The 18,148-nt window shown below is 43.4% G+C and overlaps 2 protein-coding genes across 2 annotated transcripts in view; both read left to right on the top strand.

The window, feature by feature from the left end:
- Positions 1-18,148, top strand: part of SNRPB (small nuclear ribonucleoprotein polypeptides B and B1) — a 350,333-nt gene that overhangs the window by 17,689 nt on the left and 314,496 nt on the right. The gene's annotated exons all lie outside the window — the stretch shown is intronic.
- FASTKD5 (FAST kinase domains 5) overlaps positions 1-18,148 on the top strand; it is a 488,950-nt gene that overhangs the window by 356,640 nt on the left and 114,162 nt on the right. The window lies entirely within an intron of this gene.

The raw sequence follows: 18,148 nt of genomic DNA, 5'->3' as shown, positions 1-18,148 counted from the left end.
CTCAGACTATTCATAGCTGATAGGCTTTGATGAATTTCTATCAGACTGAAGGGGAAGTTGTGTATCAGTCTGTGTCTTGCCAGGTAAACGACCCATTCTAGGCATTTAATGTGGAGGGAAATTTAATGCTGGAAATTGGATAGGAAGGTGTTGGAAGAGCTGAATGAGGCCGGGTGTGGTGGCTCACGCCTATAATCCCAGCACTTTGGGAGGCTGAGGTGGGAGGATTGCTTGAGCCCAGGAGTTTGAGACCAGCCTGGATAACATAGCAAGACCCCACCTCTACAAAAATAAAAAACAAGAAACATAGCCAGGTGTAGTGGCGCATGGCTGAGGGAGGCTGAGGTGGGAGGATCACTGGAGCCCGGGAGGTGGAGGCTGCAGAGGCAGCAGTGAGCCATGATGGCACCATTGTACTCCAACCTGGGTGGCAATAAAATAAACAAAAAAGAGCTGGATGAAAAAAAGGAAGGGAATTTTACCCAGAAATCAGGATAGCACCCTTGGTCTGGTGTTTATAACCTGTATTTGCTGATGGTGCTGGAGCTTGTAATCACTTGTGACTACTTGCAACCACAAGCAATCACCTGCCATGGCTAGAGCCAGAAACAGGATCATTTCTCATTTCCTCCCACTTTCTAGTCCCTGACCTATGAAGTCCACTGACAAAGTCTAATAGTAACTCAGCTGGCAAGGAAGCCTACAAAATGTAGCCTCCCAACTCCCTTGTCATTCAGAGTAGAGCTTCCAGGGACAGGAATGGGGCAAATACTAATAGGCAAAATCCGGCATAAAGACATCACGCAGCCTTTTGCCATGTAAGTTCTGCCTACTACTTGGCTCTCGCACTGTTTCTTGAGATGTCTTTGTCTCTGTCTCTCGCGCACATAGTGAGTCTCCATTAATCACCATGAAGGATCTAGTGCCAAATTTCCCTGCACCTTTTTTCCTTACCTCCACTTATAGAGTGTCATTTTTCCAAAACAGATTTTTAATTCATTGAAGTTTATCATATATAATGAAAAGTGCATATACGTTCACAGCCATATAAATGTACACAGACAGAGCACACTCAGGCACCCATAACCCAGGTTTAAAAATCTCCAATACTACCAGTACTCCAAAATTCTCCCCATGTGTACCCTTCCAGTCAATACCCCCGTCTGTCAAGGGTAACCACTATCCTCACATCTAACATCATAGTTTAACTTTGCCTGCTTTTTTGTCTAGGATTTCTTGTTACTGTACTCTTGAGTTTGTTCTACAGTTGCTTGGATTCTATTTTGGTTTCACTGGATATGACTTATTAAGTGTAGATGATAGAATCCACTCTAAATAGCATTCTAAATAAGCAGAAAGGGATTGATTAAAGGGTCTTAGGAAGGTCACACACTCTCCAGGAAGGCCGGAAACCAGACTTGGATGCTCCATAACCAGAAATGTTATAGTCAATGTCAACAAAGGCAATAGGGAGTCCCCAACCATGTATGTCATGGGAATATTCCTAGAGAAATAATCATTTTCAACATTGCTTTATATTTGGCAGCTAAGATACTGGGGACTAAATGCCAGAACATTTCATATTTGTACCAAAGAAACCATACAGCTCCATTACCGTGACTGCCAGAAAATCTGATCTCCCTGAATGTGGTTGCCACCTCCTTTTGCCCATTCTTAGCATCAAGTCTAGGGCCAGTGCATCTGTTTGACAGGACCTAGGTTACACGAGGAATGCCAGATAGAAAAGAAGCTGGGATATTTAGGTTTTAGCTTTCCAGCCTCTACATTATAGGAAGTCAAGCCAAAGAAAGGTTAAAATGAAGATGTTAAATGGGCCAGTCTTTCTTTCTTTCTTTCTTTCTTTCTTTCTTTCTTTCTTTCTTTCTTTCTTTCTTTCTTTCTTTCTTTCTTTCTTTCTTTCTTTCTCTCTCTCTCTCTCTCTCTCTCTCCTTCCTTCCTTCCTTCCTTCCTTCCTTCCTTCCTTCCTTCCTTCCTTCCTTCCTTCCTTCCTTCCTTCCTTCCTTCCTTCTCTCTCTCTCTTTCTTTCTTCCTTTCCTTTCCTCTCCTTTCTTTTCTTTCTTTTTTCCCTCTCTCTCTCTCTCTCTCTTTCTTTCTCTTCTTTCTCTTCTTTTTTCTTTTTCCGAGAGAGTCTAGCTCTGTCACCTAGGCTGGAGCGCAGTGGCATAATCTCAGCTCACTGCAACCTCCACCTCCCGGGTTCAGGCAATTCTCCTGTCTCAGCCTCCAGAGTAGCTGGGATTACAGGTGTGTGCTACCACGCCCAGCTAATTTTTGTATTTTTAGTGGATACAGGGTTTCACCATGTTGGCCAGGCTGAACCCCTGACCTCAGGTGATCTTGCCCACATCGGCTTCCCAAAGTGCTGGGATTACAGGCGTGAGCCACCGTGCCTGGCTGGTCAGCCTGTATCATCTGAAATATTGTAGAATACCCATGAGTAGGATCACAGTATTGGACAACTTTAGGGAATACTGTTTGTAAAATGAACAGAAAATTTTATATTGGTCAGTCTTACATGTGACACATAATTTTTAAAATGAACCAAGAATTTTACATCAGTCAACTTGTTAATTGTCATACAAATAATTTTTTAAGTACAATAAACATCACATCAAAAATCAAGGAAATGAGGCAGCAGTAACAAATAGGAGATCTAGACCTACAAAAATTTAATAAATTTGATTCACCAGTTACAGATTATAAAATAACTATGTTCACATTTTGTAAAATAAAAGTCATACAAGATGCCTCCTCAGATTAGGGGGAAAAAAAGCATTAAAATGAGCTATTTGGGTCAGGCGCTGTGGCTTGCGCCTGTAATCTCAGCACTTTGGGAGGTTGAGGCAGGCAGATCACCTGAGGTCAGGAGTTCGAGACCAGCCTGGCTAACATGGTGAAACCCAGTCTCTACTAAAAATATAAAAATTAACCAGGTGTGGTGGCAGGTGCCTGTAATCCAAGCTACTCATGAGGCTGAGGCAGGATAATTGCTTGAACCCTGGAGGTGGAGTTTGCAAGTCAGCCTGGGTGACAGAGCGAGACTCCTGTCTCAAAAAATATGTATCTGTATTTATATCTATATATCTATATCTATATAACCTAACAATTTCTACAAATAAAAATATAATAACCTAAACTAAAAACTGAATGGGTGTGTATAATAGTGGGTTAGGCAGTTAAAGAGAGAATTAGAGAATATCCTTTCTGGGAAATGGACAGAGAGATATAGAGGAAAATGTGGGAAGAGATAAAAGATATTGAAGAGATGGTAAGAGACATGGAAGAAAAACTGACAAGTGAAGAGAGGAAGAATGGTGAAAGGCGGCTTTTTTTTTTTTTTTTTTTCTTTGAGACAGGGTCTCACTCTGTCACCCAGAGTGCAGTCATCAAAGCTCACTGCAACCTGGACCTCCTGGACTCAAGCATCTTCCCACCTCACCCTCCTGAGTAGCTGGGTCTGCAGGCATGCACCACCATGCCCAGCTAAGTTTTGTACTTTTTGTAGAGATGGGGTCTCGCTATGTTGCACAGGCTGGTCTCAAACTCCTGGGTTCAAGTGGTCTTCCTGCTTCAGCCTCTCAAAGTGTTGAGATTACAGGCATTAGCCACCACCAAACTCAAGAGCAATTTTTTTTTTTTTTTTTGAGACAGAGTCTTGCTCTGTCACACAGGATGGAGTCCAGTGGTGTGATCACTGCCCATTGCATGCAGCCTCAACCTCCTGGACTCAAGTGATCCTTCCACCTCAGCCTCCCAAATAGTTGGGACTGCAGGCATGTACCACCATGCCCAGCTAATTTTTGCATTTTTTGTAGAGACAGTGTTTTGCCATGTTTCCCAGGCTAGTCTTGAAATCCTGAGTTCAAGGGATCCTCCCACCTCGGCCTCCTAAAGTGCTGGCATTACAGGCGTGAGCCACCATGCCCAGTCCAAGAGCAATTTTTGAAGAGACGCTATCAGAATTTTCAGAACTGATGAAAGACACCAATTCACAGGTACATGAATCTTGACAAACCCCAAGAAGAATAAATAACCCAATATAATAATGGGTAAAAGATGTGAACATGCGTTTCACAAGAGAAACAGTTCAGCATGACTGAAATGGCATGTGAGCTCGCCAAGTGATGTCCAAGCTCTGGATTCTCCTCATTTACAGCTAAGACATTTCTATGGCCAGAAATTTCCATGGGTTGTTGCTAGTTTTCCAGGTGGCCCCGCCCTCTCTTGCCTTCAAAAATATGTAGAGTGTCATGAGAAGAGGTTCACTCTGCTGGAACTCTTTCAGCAGTGAGTTTAGCCCTGCCTGACCTAAGCAAGCTTCCTTTTGGATAAAGGGAATTTGGGGCATCATATACATTTTTTTCAACTCTTTGCCTGGAAGTTTCCTCCAGTAAACCCTTAACCTGTGTCTGTACCACATGTCGTTAGAGGTATTTGCTCTTGCATTCCATTTGACATGTATGGTATGAGAAGATGGAGAACACTTCAGCATAATCTAGTAACATTGAAGACACATATGCCCAATTCTTAGATATATAATGTATACCATAGAGAAACTCTTGCACATGTATAAAAGATACATGTACATGAATGCTCATAGCAGTTTTGTTTGAAAGAGATTCAAATTGGAACAAATCCAAATGTCCACTAAAAATAGAATGAAGAGGCCAGGTATGGTGGCTCACACTTTTAATCCCAGCACTTCAGGAGGCTGAGGTGGGTGGATTGAGCTCAGGAGTTCAAGATCAGTGTGGGGAACATGGAAAAATGCTATCTCTACAAAAAATACAAATATTAGCCAGGCATGGAGGCACCTACCTGTGGCCCTAGCTGCGTGGGAGGAGGAGCTGGGAGGATCACAAGCCCAGCAGGAGGTTGAGGGTGCAGTGAGAAGTGATCACGCCACTGCACTCCAGCCTGGGCAACACAGTGAGACCCTGTCTCAAAAAAAAAAAAAAAAAAAGGAGAAAAGAATGAAGAATAAAATATGGTACATTTATGCAATTGAATTATACAAGAATGAAAATAAGTAAACTAGTACACACAACGTAGATGACTCTTGCAAAAACAATTCTGAGTAAATAAGCAAAATGCAAAAGGAAAAGAATTATATTTTTTAGTGATGCATGAATGATAAAAAGATAAAGAACAGCTGGGCATAGTGGCGCACATCTGTAATCCTAGCAGTGAGGGAGGCCAAGGCGAGAAGATTGCATGAGCGCAAGAGTTCAAGACCAGCCTGCGCAACACAGTGAGACCTGGTCTCTAAAAATCAAAATTCAAAAATTAGTTGGTTGTGGTGGCGGGTGCCTGTGGTTCAACTTACTTGAGGGGCTGAGGCAGGAGGATCACTTGTACCCAGGAGGTTGAAGCTGTAGTGAGCAGGAATTACACCACTGCATCCCATCCTGGCCAACAGAGTGAGATCCTGTCTCAAAAACAAAGAAACAAATAAACAAACAAAAATAAATAAATAAAAAAGAGCAAGGACGTGATTACCATAAAATTTAGAATTGTGATTGATGCTATGGGGGAGCAATGAGGCAACATTCAGGGAGAAGAACATAGGGAGCTTCTGGAATGCTCACAATATGTTTTTCCACTACCTGGGTGAGAGTACATGGGTGTTCACTTAAAAATATATGTTCACGCCAGGTGTGGTGGCTCAAGCTTGTAATACCAGCACTTTGGGATGCTGAAGTGAGCAGATCACCTGAGGTCAGGAGTTCGAGACCAACCAACCTAACCAACGTGGTGAAACCCCGTCTCTACTAAAAATACAAAAAAAAAAAAAAAAAAAAAAAAAAAAAAAAAAAAAAAAAGCTAGGCATGGTGGTGGGTGCCTAGAATCCCAGCTACTTGGGAGGCTGAGGTAGGAGGTTGAACCAAGGAGGCAGAGGTTGCAGTGAGCTGAGATCATGCCATTGCACTCCAGCCTGGGCATCAAGAACAAAACTCCTCCTCAAAAAAATAAAAAAAAATATATATGTTCAGCTTTGTGTGAACATGTTATGTATTTTTAAAAATTATCAATTTTCAGCTGGGCACGGTGGCTCACACCTGTAATCCAAGCACTTGGGGAGGCCGAGGCGGGCAGATCACAAGGTCAGGAGATTGAAACCATCCTGGCCAACATGGTGAAACCTTGTCTCTACTAAAAATACAAAATTAGCCAGGTGTGGTGGCATGTGTCTGTAGTCCCAGCTACTCGGAGGCTGAGGCAGAAGAATCGCTTGAACCCGGAAGGTGGAGTTTGCAGTGAGCTGTGATCACGCCACTTTGGCCTAGGTGCGGTGGCTCACACCTGTAATCCCAGCACTTTGGGAGGCCAAGACGGGTGGATCACGAGGTCAGGAGATCGAGACCATCCTGGCTAACACGGTGAAACCCCGTCTCTACTAAAAAAATACAAAAAACCAGCCGGGCGTGGTGGCGGGCGCCTGTAGTCCCAGCTACTTGGGAGGCTGATGCAGGAGAATGGCGTAAACTCGGAAGGCGGAGCTTGCAGTGAGCTGAGATCCGGCCACTGCACTCCAGCCTGGGCGACAGAGTGAGACTCCGTCTCAAAAAAAATAAAAAAATAAAAAGCACAAAGGGGCGGGAAGAAATGGAACTAAATGGGAGAAAACTAATTGAAATTAAGTTATGTTGGTATTAATTGAAATTAAGTTGGCATTAATCCAACCTAGATGTTAAAAGTTAAGATGTTATTGTAATCCCCAGCACAACCACCAAGAAAACAACAACTCAAAAAATATATAGGAAAGGAAGAACAGGGGAATTAAAACGATACAGTGGAAAATATTTATTTAACACAGAAGGGCAGCAATGGAAGAAGAAGAATAAAAAAAAAAAAAGACAGAAAACAAACAGCAAAATGGCAGATGTAAATCTTACCTCATCAGTTTAAATGTAAGTGGGTTAACCCTTGTCCAGGCATGGTGGCTCACGCCTGCGATCCCAGCACTTTGGGAAGCCGAGGCAGGCGAATCATGAGGTCAAGAGATTGAGACTATCCTGGCCAATATGGTGAAACCCCGTCTGTACTAAAAACACAAAAATTAGCTGGGCGTGGTGGCACGCACCTGTAGTCCCAGCTACTCATGAGTCTGAGGCAAGAGAATTGCTTGAACCCGGAAGGCGGAGGTTGCAGTGAGCCAAGATGGCACCACTGTACTCCATCCAGCCTGGCAACAGAGCGAGACTCTGTCTCAAAAACAAACAAACAAACAAACAAACAACAAGCAAACCAGCCCTCTAATTATACAGCAGAGACTGACATAATGGATTAAAAAATATGACTTGGCCGGGCGCGGTGGCTCAAGCCTGTAATCCCAGCACTTTGGGAGGCCGAGATGGGCGGATCATGAGGTCAGGAGATCGAGACCATCCTGGCTAATACGGTGAAACCCCGTCTCTACTAAAAAATACAAAAAACTAGCCGGGCGAAGTGGCGGGTGCCTGTAGTCCCAGCTACTCGGGAGGCTGAGGCAGGAGAATGGCGTGAACCCGAGAGGAGGAGCTTGCAGTGAGCTGAGATCCGGCCACTGCACTCCAGCCTGGGTGACAGAGCGAGACTCCGTCTCAAAAAAAAAAAAAAAAAAAAAAAATGACTCAACTATTTGTTGGCTAGGCACGGTGACTCACGCCTGAAATCCTAGCACTTTGGGAGGCCAAGGTGAGCGGAGTTCGAGACCAGCATGGGCAACGTGGTGAAACCCTGTCTCTACTAAAGATACAAAAATTAACTGGGGATGGTGGTGCATGCCAGTAGTCCCAGCTACTTGGGGGACTGAGGCAGGAGGATCGCTTGAACCCGGGAGATCGGGGCTGCAGTGAGCTGAGATTGTACCACTGCACTCAAGACTGGGGGACAAAGTGAGATTCTGTCTGAAAAAGAAAAAGAAAAAATGAAATCTATTTGTTATTTTCAACAGACATGCTTCAGATTCAAAGACACAAATAGGTTGAAGGTGAGATGGAAAAAAAAACTATGCAAACAGGAACCAAAAGAGAGCTGAAGTGGCTATAGTTTTGCCCTTCCCAGAGTGTGATGTAAGTGGAATCATAAAGTATGCAATCTATCGAGTCTAGGTTCTTTCAGTTAGCATCATGCATTTCAGAGTCATCCATGTTGTGGCGTGTATCAATCATTTGTCCCTTTTATCTCTGAGCAGTATCCCATCTTGTGGACCTATTTACCCATTGAAGGACATTTACGTTGTTTTGGCCATTATGAATAATGCTGCCGTGAACATGTACAGGTTTTTGTGTGAATATACTTTTTATTTTTATTTATTTATTTATTTTTGAGATGGAGTCTCGCTCTGTCGCCCGGGCTGGAGTGCAGTGGCCGGATCTCAGCTCACTGCAAGCTCCGCCTCCCAGGTTCACGCCATTCTCCTGCCTCAGCCTCCCGAGTAGCTGGGACTACAGGCGCCCGCCACCTCGCCCGGCTAGTTTTTTTTTTTTTGTATTTTTTAGTAGAGACGGGGTTTCACCGTGTCAGCCAGGATGGTCTCGATCTCCTGACCTCGTGATCCGCCCGTCTTGGCCTCCCAAAGTGCTGGGATTACAGGCTTGAGCCACCACGCCCGGCCATACTTTTCATTTTTTAGGATAAATACCTAGAAGTAGGATTGCTGGGTCATGTGATAAGTGTATGTGTAACTACAAGAAACTGTTCCTGAGCGGCTGTATTATTTTGAATTCCCACAAGCAATTATGAGAGTTCTTGTTGCTCTGCATTCTCATCAGCATTAGGTATTATTTTTAATTTTAGTTATCAGAATAGGCATGTAATGATTTCTCATTTTGGTTTTAATTTACATTTCCCTTAATGACTAATGATGCTGAATGTCTTTTCATGTGCTTAGTTACCATTCATATATATTCTTTGATGTAATGTCTTTACATCTTTTCCCCATTGTTTAACTTTTTTTTTTTTTTTTTGAGACTGATTTCAATCTTGTTGCCCAGGCTGGAATGCAATGGTGCAATCTTGGCTCACTGCAACCTCCGCCTTCCGGGTTCAAGCGATTCTCCTGCCTCAGCCTCCCGAGTAGCTGGGATTACAGGTATGCGCCACTATGCCTGGCTAATTTTACATTTTTAGTAGAGACAGGGTTTCTCCATGTTGGTCAGGCTGGTCTTGAACTCCCGACCTCAGGTGATCTGCCCACCTTGGCTTCCCAAAGTGCTGGGATTACAGGTGTGAGCCACTGTGCCTGGACTTTTTTTTTTTTTTTTTTTTTTTTTTTTTTTGAGACAGAGTCTCTGTTGTCCAGGCTGAACAGCAGTGGTGTGGTCTTGGCTCACTGCAACCTCTCCCTCCCGGGTTCAAGACATCCTCCCACCTCAGCCTCCCGAATAGCTGGGACTACAGGCATGCGCCACCAAGCCTGGCTAATTTTTGTATTTTTTGGTAGAGACAGGATTTCACCATATTGGCCAGCCTGGTCTCAAACTCCTGACCTCAAGTGATTGGCCCACCTCAGCCTCACAAAGTGCTGGGATTACACAGATGAGAAACCACACCTGGCCAACTTTTTATTTGAAATAATTGTAGGTTCACAGGAAGTTGTTCACACAGTACAAAGAGATCCATGCGCGTTTAACTATTCCCCCAGTGGTGACATATAGCTCAGTACAATATCGTATGGCTCTAATCATCTTCCTCCCAAATTCATATGTTGTAGTCCTAACCCCAACTTCCTCAGAATGTATGTGGTGATAGGGTCTTTCAAGATGTAATTAAGGTCAAATGAGGTCAAACGGATGGTCCCTCCAATATGACTGGTGTTCTTATAAGAAGAGGAGGTCGGGTACATTAGCTGATGCCTGTAATCCCAGCACTTTGGGAGGCTGAAGTGGGAGTATTGCTTGAGCCACTGCACTCTAGCCTGGGTGACAAAGAGAGGCCCTGTTTCGAAAAAAAAGAAAAAAAAAGATTTGGACACAGATACACACAGACGGAAGACCATATGAGGACACAGAGAGAAGACATCCATCTACAAGCCAAGGAGAGAGGCTTCAGGAGGAATAAAATCTGCTGACCTTGGACTTCCAGACTCCAAGATTGTGAGGAAATATATATATATTTTTTCTCCAAGACAGAGTCTTGCTCTGTCACCAAGAGTGGAGTACAGTGGCGCAATTTCAGCTCACTGCAACCTCCGCCTCCTGGGTTCAAGCAATTCTCCTGCCTCAGCCTCCCAAGTAGCTGGCATTACAGGCGCCTGCCAACATGCCTGGCTAATTTTTATATTTTTAGTAGAGACGGGGTTTCACCATGTTGATTGGCCAGGCTGGTCTCCAACTCCTGACCTCAGGGGATCCCCCCTCCTTAGCCTCCCAAAGTGTTGGGATTACAGGCGCGAGCCACCGCACCTGGCAGAGAAAATACTTTTGTTGGTTTAAGCTACCCAGTCTGTGGTACTTGGTGTGGCAGCCCTAGCAAACTAATACAAACATCCAAATGAGAAAATTGACATTGGTACATTACAGTCAACTCGATTACAGACCTCGTTCAGTTTTTGGCATTAAAAAAACCCCAAAACCTTGTATCCATTTGTGTGTGTGTGTGTGTGTGGTGTGTGTGTTGTGTTTAGTTTTGTGCAGTTTTATCCTATGTATAGATTTGTGTAACCACCACCACAATCAAGATACACAACTGTTCCCTCACCGCCAAAGAACTCCCTTATGCTACTTTTTTGTATTTGTGTCTGTTGCCTCCCCCATCTCCATTTCTTTCTCTTGGTTACTACTAATTTGTTCTCTCATTTCTATAGTTTTGTCATTTAGAGAATGTTATAGGAATGGAATAATACAGCACATAACCTTTTGAGATGGAGTTTTTTTTCACTAAGCATAATGCCTTTGACATTCATCAAGGTTGCTGCATGCCTCGATAGTTCATATCCTTTTATTGCAGAGTGATATTGCTTTATATGGATGTTCCAGAGCTTGTTCAACCATTCACTCATTAAGGGACATTTGAGTTGTTTCCAGTATTTTGCTATTATAAATAGGGCTAATAGGAACATTCAAGAACAGATTTTTGAATGAACATAAGTTTTCATTTTTCTGGGATAAATGCCCAAGGGTGTGATTGCTGGATCATAGAGTAAGTGTATGTGAGTGTCTGTACCATTTACATTCCCATCAGGAATGTAGGAGAGAGCCAGCTTCTCTGCACACCTGTCACCACTTGGTGTTACCATGACTTGTTATTTTAGCTGTTCATTCCGCACCTATTTTAGCTGTTCTAATAGGTGTGTAGTGAAATAGTGTGACTTTAATTTGCATTTCCCCAATGGCTACGGATGTTGGACATCTTTTCACGTGCTTATTTGTCACCTAAATCTCCTCTTTGGAAAAATATCTGTTTATATCTTTTGCCCATTTTATAATTGGATTGTTTTTATTTTTTTAAACTGCAGAGTTTTGTTTTAAACTGCCCATTGGCCAGGCGCGGTGGCTCAAGCCTGTAATCCCAGCACTTTGGGAGGCCGAGACGGGCGCATCACGAGGTCAGGAGATCGAGATCATCCTGGCTAAAACGGTGAAACCCCGTCTCTACTAAAAAATACAAAAAACTAGCCGGGCGAGGTGGCGGGCGCCTGTAGTCCCAGCTACTTAGAAGGCTGAGGCAGGAGAATGGCGTAAACCTGGGAGGCGGAGCTTGCAGTGAGCTGAGATCCGGCCACTGCACTCCAGCCTGGGTGACAGAGCGAGACTCCGTCTCAAAATAAAATAAAATAATAAAATAAAATAAAATAAACTGCCCATTTAAAAATTGCATTGTTTATTTTCTTACTTTTAAGTTTTGAGAGTTAGATACAAGTCCTTTGTCTGATATATGATTTGTAAATATTTTCTCCCAATCCGTGGCTTGTCTTTTCATTCTCTCTCCCTCTGTCTCTTAAGGCAAAAAAAGAGACTTGTTTTATTTGAGTGATTGGTCTATATAATTGCTGAGGCCACTGTGTACAGACAAGGAGGGTGGGGGGTGCTTTTTTTCTTTGTCTCTACCTCCTTGGACAGATCCTTGATGAACCTTCTTGGACTGGAGGTGAATACATTTGTATGCTTCCTTGGTCTTAGACCTCAACTTGTGCATGTGTTCCATAAGAATCCATGTATTTTTGAACACGTTCTCTTTCACCTTCAGGTATAGGCTGTGATACATGTGGTAGCCAGTCTTCTTAGATTCCCAGTATCTTCTGAGCTGCTGATGCAGAATTTGCATCCTCCTCATCTAGGGTAACTTCTTTGGCACTTGAGCATTGACAGTATCCTTTCACTTACTTATGCCCATATTCCTGCCCTCCTAGCAGGTCAAGGTGCTTTTCCTGCATGAAGCCCAGGAAAGGACAGTCAGGGGCTTGGGATTATCAGCCCATCTTTGATCAGCTTTCAAATCTGCTGGCAGGTGTCGGCATTGGCGATTTTGTTGGTCTTGCTAGGGTCCAGCCAGACTATCTTTTTGCTACAGTGGAGATTCTTAGAGGCCGGTCTCTTCTCAAGCTTGGACATACAGCTGCTGCTGCAGTGACTAAAGGAAAGAACTTTTTATTCTCTTAAGAGTGTTTTTTGCAGAGCAGAAGTTTTAAATTTTGAGAAAAATGTATCCATTTTTTCTTTTATAGATGGTGTTTTTTGTGTCCTATCTGAAAGCTCTTTGACTAACAAAAGATCATGAATATTTTCTCCTAAGTCAAAGAGTTTTATAGTTTTACATATTAATTTAGGTTTATCATATATTTTGAGTTAATTTATATATATATATATATATGAAATGTTAGTCTAGGTTTTTTTTTTTTTTTTTTTTGCATATGGAAGTCCAGTTGTTCCAGCACCTTTTGTTGAAACGGCTGTTCTTTCTTCATTGAATTATCTTTACATCTTTGTCAAAAATCAGCTGACCATATTTATGTGGGTCTATTTCTAGAATTTTTAGTTTGTTGCATTGGTATGTATTTGTCCTTTTGCCAATACCACAGTGCCTTGACTATGGTAGCTTTATGATACATCTAAAAACCAGGTAGTGTGCACATGCAAAAGAATGCAGCTGGATCCTTACATTGCACCATATCCAAAAATTAACTCAAAATGGATCAAAACCCTGCACCGAAGAGCTAACACCATAAAATTCCTAGGAGAAGAAAACAGGGAAAAATCTTCATGACGTTGAATTTGTCAATGATTTCTTGGATATGTCACCAAAATACAGTCAACAAAAGAAAAAACAGGTAAGGTGAACCTCATCAAAATTAAAAACTTTTGTGCATCAAAGAAGAGAGTGAAACGACAGCCCACAGAATGGTAGAAAATATTTGCAGAAATAGGCCGGGCGCAGTGGCTCAAGCCTGTAATCCCAGCACTTTGGGAGGCCGAGACGGGCGGATCATGAGGTCAGGAGATCGAGACTATCCTGGCTAACACGGTGAAACCCCGTCTCTACTAAAAAATACAAAAAACTAGCCGGGCGAGGTGGTGGGCGCCTGTAGTCCTAGCTACTTGGGAGGCCGAGGCAGGAGAAGGGCGTGAACCCGGGAGGCGGAGCTTGCAGTGAGCTGAGATCCAACCACTGCACTCCAGCCTGGGCGACAGAGTGAGACTCCGTCTCAAAAAAACAAACAACAACAAAAAAAAAATTGCAGAAATTTAAATATCCAGAATATGTAAAGAACTTCTACAATTCAACATCAAAAAAAAAAAAAAAAAAACTAAACTAATTCAAAAATGGGCAAGTAACTTTAATAAACATTTATTCAAAGAAGATACATGAATGGCCAATAAGCACATGAAAAAATGCTCAACATCATTAGTCATTAGGGAAATACAAATTGAAATGAGATATCACTTTACACCCTAAATTAGAATAGCTACTATCAATAAAATTAACAATAAAAAGTGTTGGTGGGCTGGGCACAGTGGCTCATGCCTGTAATTTCAGCACTTTGGGAGGCCCAGCCAGGTGGATCACTTGAGGCCAGGAGTTTGACACCAGCCTGGCCAACATGGTGAAACCTCATCTCTACCACAAGTACAAAAATTAGTCTGATGTGGTGGCATGTGCCTGTAGCCTCAGCTACTCAGGAGGCTGAGCTAGGAGGATCACTCCAGCCTGGGAGTTCGAATCTAGCCTGGGCAACATAGTGAGACTCCATATCTTAAAAAAAAAAAAAAGTTAAATGGTAAATTTTATCTTATCCATACTTTACCACAATAAAACAATCTGGGAGGCCGGGTGCAGTGGCTCATGCCTGTAATCCCAGCACTTTGGGAGGCTGAGGTGGGTGGATTACCTGAGGTCAGGAGTTCGAGACCAGCCTGGTCAACATGGTGAAACCCTGTCTCTACCAAAAATACAAAAATTAGCTGGGCATGGTGGCGTACACCTGTAATCCCAGCTACTTGGGAGGCTGAGGCACGAGAGTTGCTTAAACCTGGGAGGTAGAGGTTGTGGTGAACTGAGATTGCACCGTTGCACTCCAGCCAGGGCAACAGAGCAAGACTCTGTCTCAAAAACAAACAAACAAACATCAATCTGGGAAACACACACACATACACACACAAATGGGCAGTGTGAATCCCATGCCTTTTGCTTTTCAAACTTGTTTTGGCTATTATTGTCTTCTTACCTTTCCATACACATTTTAGATTCAGTTTGTCTATCTCCAAAGAATCTCGCTAGGATTTTGATTGGAATTGCATTAAATCTGTGGGTCAATTTGGGGACAATTGGCATCTTAACTATACTGTGAGGCTGGATATGGTGGCTCATGCCTGTGGGAGGCTGAGGTGGGCGGATCACGAGGTCAGGAGTTTGAGATCAGCCCGGCCAACACAGTGAAACCCCGTCTCTACTAAAAAATACAAAAATTAGCTGGGCATGGTGGTGTGTGCCTGTAATCCCAGCTACTCGGGAGGCTGAGGCAGGAGAATTGCTTGAACCTGGGAGGCGGAGATTTTGGTGAGCTGAGATCATGCCACTGTACTCCAACCTGGGCAACAGAACAAGACTGTCCCAAAAACAACAACAACAACAAAACAAAACTATACTAACTGTGCTTTCCAATCCTTGAACACTGTGTGTTTATTCGCTTATTAGGTCTTCTTCTATCTCTTTCATTGGCGTTTTTGTAGTTTCCAGCATACAGATCCTGCACATCTTATGTTCGATTTATATTGAAGTATTTCATTTTTTGAGCTCTTATCAATGGTATTTTTATGGGCTGAACTATGTCACCCCAATTCATATGCTGAAGTCCTAACCCCCAGTACTTCAGATTGTGACTGTATTTGGAGACAGAATCTTAAAGAAGTAATTAAGTAATTAAGTTCACATGGGTGGGCCCTAATCCAGTATGACTAGTGTCCCTTTAAGAAAAGAGAGAGGCTGGCGCGGTGTCTCACACTTGTAATCCCAGCACTTTGGGAGGCCAAGGTGGGCGGATCCCTTGAGGTCAGGAGTTTGAGACCAGGCTGGCTAACATGGCGAAATCCCATTTTTACTGAAAAAACAAAAATTAGCTGGGGTTGGTGGCGCGAGTCTGTAATTCCAGCTACTCAGGAGGCTAAGGCATGAGAATCACTTGAACCCGGGGAGGTGGAGGTTTCAGTGAGCCGAGACTGCGCCGCTGCATTCCAGCCTGGGCGACAGAGCGAGACTGTCTCAAAAAAAAAAAAAAAAAAAAAGGAAAGGAGAGGAGAGAGACACAAGAGCTTTCTCTGTCCACCATGTGAAAACATAGGGAGAAGGCAGGCACCTGTAGGGCCAGGAGAGAGGCTTTAAGAGAAACCAAATCAGCTGATGCTTTGATCTTTGACCTCTACCCTCTAGAACTGTGAGAAAATAAATCTCTGTCGTTTTTTTTTTTTTTTTTTGAGACGGAGTCTCGCTCTGCCGCCCAGGCTGGAGTGCAGTGGCCGGATCTCAGCTCACTGCAAGCTCCGCCTCCCGGGTTCACGCCATTCTCCTGCCTCAGCCTCCCGAGTAGTTGGGACTACAGGCGCCCGCCACCGCGCCCGGCTAGTTTTTGTATGTTTTAGTAGAGACGGGGTTTCACCGTGTTAGCCAGGATGGTCTCGATCTCCTGACCTCGTGATCCGCCCATCTCGGCCCCCCAAAGTGCTGGGATTACAGGCTTGAGCCACCGCGCCCGGCCAAATCTCTGTCGTTTTAGCCACTTGGTTTGTGGTACTTTTTAATGTCAGTCCTAGCAAACAAATGCAGGTGTTATTTTTTTAATTTTGTTTTTAATTGTTCCTTGCTAATATATTGAACTGTAGTTGATTTTTGTATATTGATCTCAAATCCTGTGATCTTGATAAACTTGAATATTAGTTAGGAGCTTCTTTTTTCTTTTTTTTACAGCTGTCTCCCTCTATTGCCCAGGCTCTATGCTGCAGTGGCGCAATCCAGCTTACTGCAGCTTCAGACTCCTGGGCTCAAGTGATCCTCCTGCGTCAGCTTCCCAGGTAGCTGGGACCACAGGCACACACCACTATTTCTGGCCATTTTAAACATTTTTTTGTAGAGATGGAGTCTCCCTATGTTGCTCAGGCTGGTCTTGAACTTCTGGCCTCAAGCAATTCTCCTGTCTTGGCCTCCCAAAGTGCTGGGATTACACGTGTGAGCCACCATGCTTGGCCATGGAGCTGTTTTTTTCCAAAAATATATATATATTCCTTAGGATTTTATGCACAGATGATTATATCATTTGTGAGTGGGAATAATTTTTTTTTTCATTTCAATATTAAGACTTTTCTTTTTCTTGCCTTATCACACTTGCTAGGACTTCCAGTACTATATTAAATGAAAGTTAAGAAACAATGGCTGAAAACTGCTCAAATTTTGTGAAAGCCATATATTTTCAGATCAAAGAAGCACAAACAACAGTGGTAAGAGTGGGCATCCTTGCCTAATTTTAGGGCAAGTTCCTGATTTTAGGGCAAAAACATTCAGTTTGGGGTTAGCTGTTAGGTTTTCATAGATGCCCTTTCTCATATTGTGGAAGTTTTCCTCTCATCCCAGCTGGCTGATAATTTTTATAACAGATATTAGGTTTATCAAATGCTTTTTCTGCATCTATTGAGGTGACCATGTATTTTTTTCTCTTTTAGTTTGTTATGGTGGTGGATTTTATATTAGAGTTCCATCCCAATTAGAAAAGAAGATCGGAAACCGTCCTCATTCACATAAATATTAACTCAGTGTTTTGCTCTAGGGCTATGTTAATTTTCCTGGTCTCTATCATAATATAGTTTGAAGGTATCTGTACCATCCATATGTCGTGCAGACACTGCAGTGATCCTTTATGTTACTGATGTCATGCAGGCAGGCAGGATGAGCACAACATGGCTAGCACACTGGAGGCCTTGGTGAGACACATGCAATCCAGATAGTGGGAGATAAACCCTGGGAGGATTCAGGGACCTGCCATTTTGGTCAAGTTTTGCAGGGTCTGTTGGCCAAGGGCATGCCAGGATATCTCCTCCAAAGTTAGCGACTAATTGCTGTATCTTGTATCCCCTGCCACAAAGAAGGAAGCACTGTGCTTGGTGGCCTCTGGATTCTGGAAACAACACATTTCTCACCTAGGAATACTGCTTCAGCTAATCTATCAGGTGACACGAAGGCTTTCAGCTTTGCGGGAGGGGCAAGTGCTCCTGTATGTTTATCTTAATTACTGTTGTTAAGGAATAAATATTAACATAACACTTTTTTTGGGGGGGGGCTTGAGGAAGAGACACCTTTTTCTAATTTGTTTTTTTTTTTTTTTTTTTTTTTTTTTTTGACGCGGAGTCTTGCTCTGTGCCCCAGGCTGGAGTGCAGTGGCGCGATCTCGGCTCACTGCAAGCTCCGCTCCCCCGGCTTCACGCCATTCTCCTGCCTCAGCCTCCCGAGTAGCTGGGACTACAGCGCCCGCCACCTCGCCCGGCTAATTTTCTTGTATTTTTAGTAGAGACGGGGTTTCACCGTGTTAGCCAGGATGGTCTCGATCTCCTGACCTCATGATCTGCCCGTCTCGGCCTCCCAAAGTGCTGGGATTACAGGCTTGAGCCACCGCGCCCGGCCCTAATTTGTACAGACATCACAAGTACTATGCTTGACATG

The sequence above is a fragment of the Macaca thibetana genome, chromosome 10 (genome assembly GCF_024542745.1).
Source record: "Macaca thibetana thibetana isolate TM-01 chromosome 10, ASM2454274v1, whole genome shotgun sequence".
Classification (NCBI taxonomy): Eukaryota; Metazoa; Chordata; class Mammalia; order Primates; family Cercopithecidae; genus Macaca; species Macaca thibetana.
This window is presented reverse-complemented; position numbering and strand designations above follow the sequence as displayed.